Below are 12,485 nucleotides of genomic sequence, written 5' to 3'. Positions count from 1 at the left end.
AGGCATTATAACCTTACAAAAGTGTAGGTGCTCTACTCCCTTCTAAAAACGGATAGATTTGGGAGGCTGGGTATAGAGCTTGTGTATGAATGCAAATGTGCATGTGTGTGAAGGAATATAACAATTATTAATCAAAATAAAATCAACAATATAATTAGCAACAATATAAGACAAATAAAATGACATAATAAAACTAAATGAATCTATTAAAATTTTACCATTTTTTCTTATTTTTATTCTAAGATGAGATAAGAAATTAAAATTAAATATAAAAAAGATCGTAAAATCAAAGTTCGTATGACACATGTTTAATTTTTGGCTTGACTTTCAAGTCTCCCCAATAGAGTTGCCAAGCTATCATAATGATTTTTCATCCGGGAGACTCAATCGTTAAATTTAGTGAAAATTTTTTAAGTTGCCACCAATCTTTTTTATAGGGAGGAATTGGCCACCCAAAAATATTATCTTTTAATAAACATCTTAAAATTAATTAAGATTTATTAAAAGACATTTCGTTCTGCGAAATCAGGGTTAGATAAGGGAATATGATTATAATTAATGAAGGTATTAGCACCCTCACGTCGCCCGTTCGAAGAACAATATCAATTAAACATGTGTAATCCTTTAATCTTGATGATGTGATCTTTTTTATATTTAAATTTAATTTTCTAAAATTTATTTATGAAAAATATTTTTTGTTATGAACCTATTATTATTATTATTTCGTATTATATAAATTCTCCAATGCTTTAAAGAAATTTATAAAAAATCTTTATTTAAAAAATTTTAAAAAAATTGACCATTCACAAAATTCTCAAAATTTCATCATAAGATATTTTTTTTGTTTATTTATTACTACTGATTTTAGGATTATCTCGACTTTTTGGTGGAATTTGAAATTTATTAAATAGATTTTAGGATTATCTCAATTCTTCGGTAAAATCCTAAAATTTTAAACAGATTTTAATATCATCTCAACTTTTTGACGAGATTCTAAATAAAATCATTTTTCATTTATGATAATTAAGAGATTTAATCAATATTTAATTATTTTTTATTGTGACTATTTTTCTTGTTTTATGTTATTATTATTTAAAAAAATATTTATTTAGTAAAAATAATTTTTTAGATTATTTTGACTCACCGGCAAAATCTAAAAATATAAATATTTTACTTACATTAATTTAAGAAAATTGAACTTTTCCAATTTTCTTTAAAAATTACATTTTTAGAATATTTATTCAAATAATCCATTATTATTATTTTATTTTTATTATTTTATTTTGTACTGTTTAAATAAACCTTTATTCTAAAAAAAAAAATTTTGGATTATCCCAACTCTATGGTGAAATCTAAGAAGTTATTTTTACTTGCAATAATTAAAACAACTAAACTTTATCAGTTTTCTTTAAAAACTACATTGAAAAGATTCATTTAAACAATTCATTATTCTCTTTTATTTTTATTTTATTATTTTTAATTTTTTAGTTTTATTATTCTTTTAGTAAAAAATTATTTTTGAAATTATCTCAACACTTTGGTGAAATTTAAACAAAATTTTAATTTTTCTTAAATAGTTTTTTTAAGGATTTTTTAAGATTTATGCATATTATTATTTTATTTTACCAAATCTACATTTTATTTTATTTATTTTACTTGTTTCCAAAAAAATATAACATAAAATAATAATAATAATAATAATAATAATAATAATAACAATAATATCATAAAATATATATAAAATAAAAATCAACACAAAATAAATCAAAATCAAAGCAAAAAATAAAAAAAAAGGAAAAACCTGCCAATTGAGTCAAATCGCATCGGATCTTGCGCAGGTTGGGCATGGATCCAAGGCCTCAAAATGGCACCGTTTTGGAGGCCTATAAATAGGCTTTTTCTATTTTTAAAAATTTTTCTTTTCTTCTTTTTCTCTTTAAAAAATGAGAGCTTTTTTCTTTAAAATTCCAACCCTTCATCAGTCGTTGTGTAATCTAATTTTCAGCCGATGGTTGCCATGTATCAGTGATCGAAAACTTCAACTAATGTTGAAAAGTTAAAAAAATCCAGAATGTAGCCAACTTTTCAATTTTTGATGGCTGAAAAACGCAACGATCACTGAAAATTTCAAACTTTTTTAGTTTTTGATAACCCCAAAAAAATTTAAAAATTTTCTAAAATTTTTTAAAAAAACCCTTATAATCTTCCAAACATCTTTGCTAAACCAGTTTTACCAAAAAAAAAATCTAGAATACCCAAATCAAGAATTTGTTTTTGTTTCTAGAATTTTTTTTTTTTTGCTGCTAGTTCTTCTTTAATAAGAGGACTATACTATTTTTTTTTTTTGCTTATGTGTGAATGGTTGTAAAAAAATTACTCTCTGTTTTTTTTCTGTAGCGTTCCTTTCCTTTTTTAGTTTCCCTTCCTTGGTTCATTGTTTGTTCCTCTCTATCTTGCTCCAAACCCCCTTCCTTGTAGCATTTTAGCTTGATTTTATGGAGCATTTTTAAGTCTTCAAATCTCAGATAATTTAGGATTCAAGTAGACTTTCATGGCTCCTTAATTCATGCTGCAAAATTAGGTTGTGGTAGTAGAGAAAAAAATCCACTTTGGTAGCTTGATTTCAACTCCAGAGTTGAAACCATTTTTTTTACTTTTTTATTAATTTATTTTATTATTATATTTATTTTTTGTGTGGACAAAATATGTGTCTACATCTTGCTACCCATTTTGAGTCTATTACATTCTTTCTAAAAAAACTCTAAACAATGATTACCCTCCACATTAAAAAGTAAGTATGAATAATGATTTATTTGAGAAAATATTAGATCCAAATTTAAGGATAAGAAAAAAATGCCTACAGTCAAAAGGCAATCTTGTAGTAAATGGAGTTCCAAAATTTTGAACTAAATTTGTCAAAAGTGAAATCATAAAAGGAAAAATGAAAAAGGAATGAAAACGAAACAAAAAAAAAGATGAAAATGCCTATTTTGAAAAGTGAAAATGACAAATATCTTTGAAAAATAATGGTCCTTGTTTTGATTACCTTTAAACACATTTTTGGGCTTACTTATCCTTTTTTTAGGACCCCAAACTTTGGCCTACATTACATCTTTTGAAATGTCCATTTTGATCAAGTTTGGATGCCTAAATTGAAGAGCTTTTCTTTAGGAAATCAGGATAACTTTTTGATTTTCAATGAATTTTGAGTTTTCAAATGCATGATGAAAAAGTTACAAGAGAAAAAAAAATAAAAATTGATCATTTAGGGTGAAAACCTGAAAAGGCAGTTGATAGCAAGATTGAAAATTTGAAATCAACTCATGCAATTACATGCAAAGTGAGAAGTAGTAAATGAATACATTTTGAATGAATGAATAAGCATTGGAAACCTTTGAAAAACTGAAGAAAATCAATCTAGTTTTAAGATTTATTTAGAAATTTGAGCCTTTCCTAGAAATTTAAGTGTATCACATTTAGTCATAACATTTGTTGAAATGCCACATATTAAAAATCTAAGGGAGTGCCAAAATGGATTGTGCTTTAAAATAAATAAATTTTCAATAAATTTGAGCTTTCATTTGTGGGCCTAGATGAAGAAACATTAATCTTCCTTTTCTCATTCACTAAAAAAGTCCTTCTTAGTAACTAAAATCATGATGTGCCAAACCATTTCATGCTTTTGGAAAGATTAAGATGTAATTTACCTAATTCATTCTAGGTAGAAATCACTAGTTTTCATGAAATTTAAATGTCACATGTTTTTTAAAAGAATTGGTACAGTTTATTCATGGAAAATTGTTATACAAGGTAATTTTTTTGGGGCAATTATTGTTGCCATTCTTTTGGGAGCTTTTGAAAAAAATTCAAATTTGAATTATTTCATATATGAATTTTTGTGGATAGGAGAATGATGATTTCCAAATCAATATGACAAGAGTGACTTTTCTAGGGCAACAAAAATGCTTTGTTTTGATAATTAGATTTGTATCATTCGGTAAATACACAAATCTTTGTTTTCATAGTTGCATATGCATAATTGTTTGGATCATTCATTTTCATCATTTAGGAGATTTATACTTTGCATAATTGTGTGGACCATGCATTTGTATCATCTGGTGAGAATTTACATCATTGTTTTGAATATTGTATTTGCATCATTGTTTGTACCATGCATTTGCATGATTTGGTGAGCATCTAGATCATTGTTTGAATATTGCATTTGCATCATAGTTAGAACCATGCATTTGCATAATTTGGTGAGAATTTAGATCTTTAACATTTACAAACATTTGAATCATTTAATTAAGATTTCTAAATATATTAGGAAATATGATAAAAAAGGATATTTGCATCTAATTTATTGGGATAGATTTTTCCATTTGTATTTTTTTTCATGTGAAAGCATTTACTTTTATATTGGTGAGATAAATATTTGCCTTTGTATCAATGTAGTATAATTGGCATTCATATCACGACATTTGCCTTTTTGTAAACTTTGAAGTGAAGAAAAAAAAAACAAAAAGATTTTATTTAAGCTCATATTAGATGGCACATGATGATATTAACATCTAAATAGTTGGCACATGATGAGACTTAAGCCTAAATTAGTTGGTACTAGTTGAATCTTAAGCTTATGGGACCAATTGAGAATTTAAATCCAACTATATTGGCACATGAAAAGAATAATATTGATTTTAAATTTTAAAGCCTCTATTGAAAATGTGTTTTTTTTAAATAAGAAACAATTTGTAAGACCTTTTAGTATAATCTCAAAGACCTCCAAGCATAATCTCAAAGTCTTCTTGATATGGTCTATAAGACCCCAAGGCATGATCCTTAAAACCTTTGGGTACCTTTCTAAATTTTATTTTTAAAGTTTCAAAAATTCTTGTGAAAATAGCTTTTTGGTTACGAATTTTAAAGTTTCATAACCTTTGATTAGAGGAGCTCTTTCATTTTTAAATTTTTAAAGCCTTTGATAAAAAGAGCTTTTTCGTTGCAAATTTTAAAGTTTCATAGCCTCTAATTATGATTTTTTAAAAAAGATTATGATTTTATTTAGATTTGAAATTTAAATGTTGAGTTTGATTTTGGTACTTCTTGGGAATCAAGTTTCTACAAAAAATAAAATAAAATTTGGCAGGATCTTGATATATTCAGTTGGCATTAAAGTTTTACAAATTGAAAAAAAAATTTAATCCATATAAAAAGAGCTCAATTCCAAGTTTATAAGGATAAAAATGCAACATAATCAAAATCATTAAGATATACAGAGTTTTTAGTTTTGAGAAATAAGTTTTTTGGCATAGGGAAAGGAAAATAAATAAGCAATTGTAATGGGAGATCATAAGAATAATCAGCAATTCAGCAAGGCAACAAGCAGTTGAGCAATTAACAACAATTAAAAAGAATCACTAAGTAAAGAAAAAAAAAAGTGATATATGTAATAATAAAGCAAACAGAGTCAACAAAAATTTTTTTAGCAATAGGCTTTTTATTGGTTTGGTTTAAGAGTGTTAGTTAGGTACATTTTCTTTTATTTTTATTTACTATGATGTTATATTTATTTGTTGTCTAATGTTGCTTGGATAATATTTGTGATAATAATTCTTTTATGAAATTATTTTGATTTGCTATTTTTTACTTATTTATTTATTTTTAGATTTATTTATTTACTCATTATTTGTTTTTTATTTCAATTTTATTTTTTACCTATTGATTTATTGATTTAATTGATGAAAATAAAAATTGAATTGTATTTTGTTATAAAAGTGTAGATATATTGTTTTATAATTAGAAACTTGTAAATATGTTTTTATCATTATTTGTAATTAATATTTTGTGAATAAATAAAATGGATGTAACTAAATTGGTTTCTTTGTCATAAGATATTTAATAAATTTGACAACAGAAGTTCTTCAAGTAAATAACAAGTTTATCTTGAATATTCTCGAGGTGAGAAAAATTTTTTTTGGTGAGAGCTTAAAGTTTTTTTTCAATAATTAAATATTAAAATTAACAAAACGTAGAAATTAAAACCATTTGAAGGCTTAAATAAGATAACATAAAATTAAGTTGATACTAATTTTGGGAGTTATGGTGGTCATAAAACCTTTCTTACATGTAACTGACTCTCAAACTTAGTTTTGTTGGTGTAGATTAGATTCTATTCTTTTTAAGGACCTTTAGTCAAGCTTAGGATAATCTTTAAAAAAAAATAGATCCATATAGTTGGCCAATCACATCTAGATAAAAATATTAGTAGCAACTCTATATTTTTGTCTAATGAATAGATTCTTGAACTTGAATGTTATGATATAAGATATTCTGAAATTTTTGTCAAAATATAAGAGTAATTTAAGAAGACTTTCCTATATTAAATATTCTAATTAAATTCAAAATTTTGTAAAAGTTTTTGAATTTGACGATGAAACTTTTTCAAAAAAGATGATAGTCATCTTGAATACTCTTGAGGTAAAAAAATATTCTTGAATTTTTGCTAAAATATTGAAAGAATTTAAGAATATTTTCTAATACAAAAATTGTTTTAAGATTTTTTAAATGTTTTTAAAGTTTAATAGATAACAGAAAATCAACTAATAACACTTTCTGGATAAGTGTTGTAAGGTACAACAGCTTTTTTTACATGTAATCATATTTTTGGATCTTATCTGACTTCATAAAACAGAATCTAAAATTAAGCTTAAAATTTCTTCAAAAGAAAAAAGATTTGATTAAGTGATCGATCATATCTAAATAAAAATTTTATAATTTTATATTTAATAATAAAATATAACTAGAAAATATGAACTTTGAGGATCCAAGATGAAGCTTTTATTTCCATCAAAAAGTTTTTTTTTTAATTAAAAGAAAACTGAAGTAAAAATCAACTTTGCTTCACATGACAAAAACTTCAAGTACTCACAAATACGAGGAAATTCTGCTTCAAAATCCCATAACCAAGTGAAACTACAGAGAAATGTTGCATCTTTAATTTCTTTGGATTCTATTATCATTTCATTGTTCAAATCCTCCATGGAAAACAACTAGACAAGGGTGCAAGCATCTCGTCCTTTGCTTGGCAATTGGGAGCAATGACTTTAATTCACACCTTTGTTTATTTATTTATTTATTTGCTCGTATGAAATTTTGAATGTAACTAATCCATCATTTATTAGAATTGCCAGAGCTAATAATTCACAGCTTTCATTGGTAGGACATAGCATCATTGATGCACTTTTGAATTACTGACCCGTTTATTTTTTTTTTCTTTTTTCAATTATTTTTTGGCATTTTTTTATAATATTTCGATTGATATGATAAATCTATTCAAAAATTAAATTAAATTACTGATCCCTTAATTTTTTTTTCCTTTTTCCAATTATTTTTTGTATTTTTTCTAATTTTTTGGTTGACCTTCATCGATAAATCTATTTAAGAATTGAATTATTACTTCATGTCCGAAAATTAACTCAAAATTTACAAGTGTTTAGGCATAAATATTAACTTTGCCAAATGAATCGAGACTTAAATTGAAAGTTCATTTAAAAATTGATAAGCTTTGTGAATAACATTTAAAGTTCGAGCTTAATTTTATCACTTTTTTTTTTATATTAGTCCGATTTGATAGTTACTTATATATTTTATATTTATAATTATATTATAGAAAAAGAAGTAAATAAATAATATATATATGCGTATTAATTTTTTATATCTATTTGTATCAATTTCAATCAAATATTAAATTAAATTAATAAAATTATGTTTTAGGTTTTATTTTGTCATAATTAATATTATAAAATTTATTTTTTATTTAAAAAATTAAAATCAAAACTCAATTTTTTATCAAACCGAGTTTAATAAATCATAAACATATTATTAATATATTTAAGCTAAATCAATCATAAACATTTTTATCATGAATAAACATGCGCTGCTTTTATTTTATTTTTGAAATTAAATTCTGCATCAAACTATACTCTGATGAGATTTAATGACCAAACCAAAAAAGGGTCATAATTTTTTTTAGTAATGTTATATGGTGATTAAATACTAATTTTAATTATAATACAAGTACAAATTTCATAATTTAACATTTCCTTTTTGTATATGTCATTTCATTATGTCTATAAGTACGACTAAATTGCCACCTACAATCCCAACTCTTACATGCCATACTGATTCTTTAATTTTCAATCATTTTCTTTCAAACAATGAAAAAAATAACTTATTATTTTAGAATTAAGGCTCTAAACTTATTTTCAACAAATAATAATAAATAAATATAAAAAATACACAAAAATTATAGTGATTAACTTTTAACATGATCAGAGTTATGTTTACTTGTAGATGCTTCAAATCTTCACTATAATAAAAGATATTACAAACAAAGTCCATTTACACCTTTCGACATCTCTCCAAAGTTTTCTTTTTTTTTTTTTTAATCTCTATAATGTACACCACCTCAAATCGGTAGTCTTCAAACATAAGTATAATTAGAACAACCAAATTATTTATGAAAATCTCAAAACACCTTTATTAATAATACTTTTACATATAAAATTTGGTCTAGGAGATTCTAATATCTATGACCTCTGAAAAGAGAATTTATCATCCCTTTCAACTATTAAGCCTAAAGTAACAAATATAATAATACAGAAGCAATATATCATGATGAACTCACAGCACTAGACAACAATCAATAATCAACAATGTAGGAAAAACAAAGCATATTAAGATTTATGTGAAAAACTCTCTAGTGTAGAGGAAAAAAACCATAGATCACTAGAAAAAGCATCACTATCAAATAATGGATATACAAAGTTCTCTTTTAGCAAAACTAGAACTAATTAAAAACTAGAGAGACAATTAGAAAAATCTCATTAAATAGGTGACTCAACAAATACACCATAGATTTGTTGCTAGAGAGTTTCAAACCTAACCTTCATCATTTAGAATGTAGAACTCTGAATCATAAACTTGCTAACAAAATTTCAGCTCAATTAGACCACGGATCAACTTCTATTCAACAAACTCTCCTTTTTTCATTTTCTTTCTATTTTTCCTAGCTTTTTTTTCCTTGGTTTCAATGCCACCACACTTTTTTTTCATGTAAAAAATCGCCCCACTTTTATATGTAGGGCTTTATTTCATGGTCAAAGGCAACAAGGCTTTAAGCCTTTTAATGGGCTAATCAATTGGGGTTAGACCCCACACATTCTTAATAATATCCCCTTTCAGCCCTACTAAAAGGAGATTCATTACCATAGCAATTTTATTTAGAACTTATCTTAGCCAAGAAACCCATTTTGATGAAGTTACTACAAAGCTCAAACTTTTTCCTAGGAAGTGTCTTAGTCAACATATCTATTGCATTGTTATTAGTATGAACTTTTTTAAACTATATCTACTGTTCCTCAATCACTGAATACAACTAGTGATATCTAATATTAATGTGTTATATTCTAGCATGATACAAAACATTCTTACTAAAATCTAAAGCATTCTAGCCATCATAAAATATCACATACTCTTTTTTATTTAACACAAATTTAAGAAGAAAACATTTCATCCAAAGCATTTCTTTACTTGCTTAGGTTGCTGTAATATTCTCAACCTCTATAATTGATAAGGTAATGAACTTATGCAACTTAGACTACCAAGGTACAACTCTTTCTGCAAAAGTGAACAAATACCTTAAAGTAGATTTTCTATCATAAAGATCACCTATCATGTCAACATCAGTAAACCTTTCTAGAACTAGTTGTGAAACTCTATAACTCAGGCGCATTTGAAGTGCCCCTTAAATATTTAAAAATCTATTTCACTCCTACCTAATGAACTTTTTTCAAATTAGAAAGAAACCTATTCACTACACCAACTGCATAAGCAATGTCAGGCCATGTACAAACTATAAGATATACAAAAAAATCAATTGTAAAAGAATATGAAATAGTAGACATAGCTAGTTGCTCTTTTTTAGTCACCGAACAAGATTTCTTACTCAGATAAAAATAGTTGGCAAATAGACTGCTAACCAATATAGCATATTGCATGTTAAATCTACTTAGCATTTGTTCAACATACTTTTTCAATGATAACCACAGCTTTTCAACTCTTATTTTTCGATTAATATATAGACCAAGAATCTACTTTAGTATACTTAAATCTTTCATGTCAAAGGATTTAAATAATTATTTTTTCAACTTGCGAACCATACTAGCATTTGGTTCTACAATTAATATATCATCAACATCTAATAAGAGAATAATGAAGTACCATTAGAGAATTTTTAGGCATACACATAAGGATCCGTTAACATTTTTTTATAGTTGTGGCTCACCATAAAAAAATTAAACTTTTTGTACCATCATCGTGGAGCTTGTTTCAAGCCATATAAGCTTTTCTTCAGTATGTAAACTAAATGCTCTTTCTTTTTCACTTCAAAACCCTCAGGCTAATTCATATCAATATCTTCTTAGAAGTTACCATGCAAGAATGTAGTTTTAACATTAAGTTACTCAAGCTCAAGATTCAAATTAGCTGCTAATCCTAATACCACTTGAATAAAACTCATCTTTACAATTAGAGATATCTTATCAAAATCAATATCGAATTTCTGAGAAAAACTTGTGACCACCAATTAAGTTTTGTACCTTACTAGCTTGTCACCATTTTTTTTAGCTTGAACACTCATTTATTCTTCAACAGCCTCCCCCATTTCAGAAGTTTAACAAAATCATATGTACCATCTTTTTACAATGACTCTATTTTTTCTTTCATTGCTTTTAACCAGTGCTCTCTATTTGAAACATCTTGAAAGCTTTCTAGCTCTCTTTCACTGATAACTAAAATAAAATCTAAACTTGGATACTTGGTGGATTGCTTGTGCTCTCTAGTAGATCTCTTAGGTTGAAACTTTACACTACCTGATGTCAAAAGTAACTTATCCTACTTAACACTTCTGGTGGATAAGAGTGCTCACCTTGCTCAAAATTGATTACATATGGCTTATCATAACTGTGATTGACTCATTCATATCCCCAAGTTATGTTTATTACTTATTTTCACTATTTGTGGTTCTTTATGATAAAACCTCTATTGGTGTTGAAATATCTCACTCAATAATAACCCATGTAGTCTTTTCATTTTTTTCAAAGTCTACTATAGTTTCTGTAGACACCTTAATTTATTTACGGTTCAAGTTAGTGTTGTTAATTGAAAGAAAATAAATAATAAAAAAATGAAAACTTAGGTAAAACTTTAGGGTGGTTGGATCAGTTTAGGATTATTTCTCTGGGGTTATCGAATTTGGGATAAATTCAGGATTGAAGTTTGGATTTAAAGGAAATTAGAACTCTTTTCCCATTTAGGGTTCTCAAATTCAAAACTTTATAAATACATATCCATAATAAGCAGGAAAATACATACATATCAAGGAGAAAGACAAAAATCAAAGAAAAAAGCATGTAAAAAGTAGCAAGAGAAGACAAAAACTTTTAGAAGATTTTTTGGTTAAAAAGAAAATTATTTTTTAGAAAATTTTCAGTTTTTGGTTGAATTTTTTAGCGATATTTAAAGATTTTGATGATTTTTCAACGACTTTTCTAGTTTCGATGAGTTTCTCAGTTTTCGGCATTAGTTTTTTAGAAATTTGTGAACTTTCGATAAACTTTTTACTACTCAACCTAGATTTCATTAAAATTTTCATAATCTAGTGAAGATTCAATTGACGTTTTTCGAGTTTTAAAGAAAGAATTAGAGAAAAGAGAAAAGGATAGAGATGAAGGAAGAAGAATTATGAGGAAAAAAGAAAGTTTTGGCCTACTTATACCCAACCAAAATGACATCATTTTGGTGTTTAAACGGCCATAGGATCTATATGTTTCTATTTGGGCCAACTTGATTCGAAGCTTTGACTTGTTTTTTAACCTATTCCAACCTTTATCTTAAGTCAAGCCAAGCCGAGCCCCTTTTTGAGCCATTCCATCTTTTCTTCCTAAAGTTAAGCTAAGCCGTTCCTATTTTGGTATTTTTTAAAATTTTATTTTAATTAATTAATTTTATTTGTTTGATTATTTTCAAAGTATTTTTGCATGATCAAAATTTAGGGAAAAATTACAAAAAAGAAAAATATTAAATATTAAAAAAATAAAAATATTTTGAGAATAAATAATAAATATCCAATGATGGAATTTTGATAAATTTCAAATGGTAAATTTTTATAAAATTCCTAAATGAGAAATTTTTTCTAAATTTGTCCCAAATAATGGAATAATCTACATAAAGTTTCAATAATAATAATTAATATTTATTTTCAATTCAAATAAGAGAAAAAAATACAAATTTTAATTAATTTTAGAATTAAATACTAATTACCCAATGATGAGATTCTCAGAAATTTCAAATGGTAAAATTTTTAAGAAATCTCTAGGTAAAAACTTTTTCTAAATTTGTCCTAAATTGTGAAATAATTTAAATGA

This window comes from Durio zibethinus, chromosome 5 (genome assembly GCF_047325235.1).
Source record: "Durio zibethinus cultivar Kanyao isolate XHJ-2024 chromosome 5, ASM4732523v1, whole genome shotgun sequence".
NCBI classification, from domain to species: Eukaryota; Viridiplantae; Streptophyta; class Magnoliopsida; order Malvales; family Malvaceae; genus Durio; species Durio zibethinus.
Note: the sequence above shows the minus strand (reverse complement) of the source record.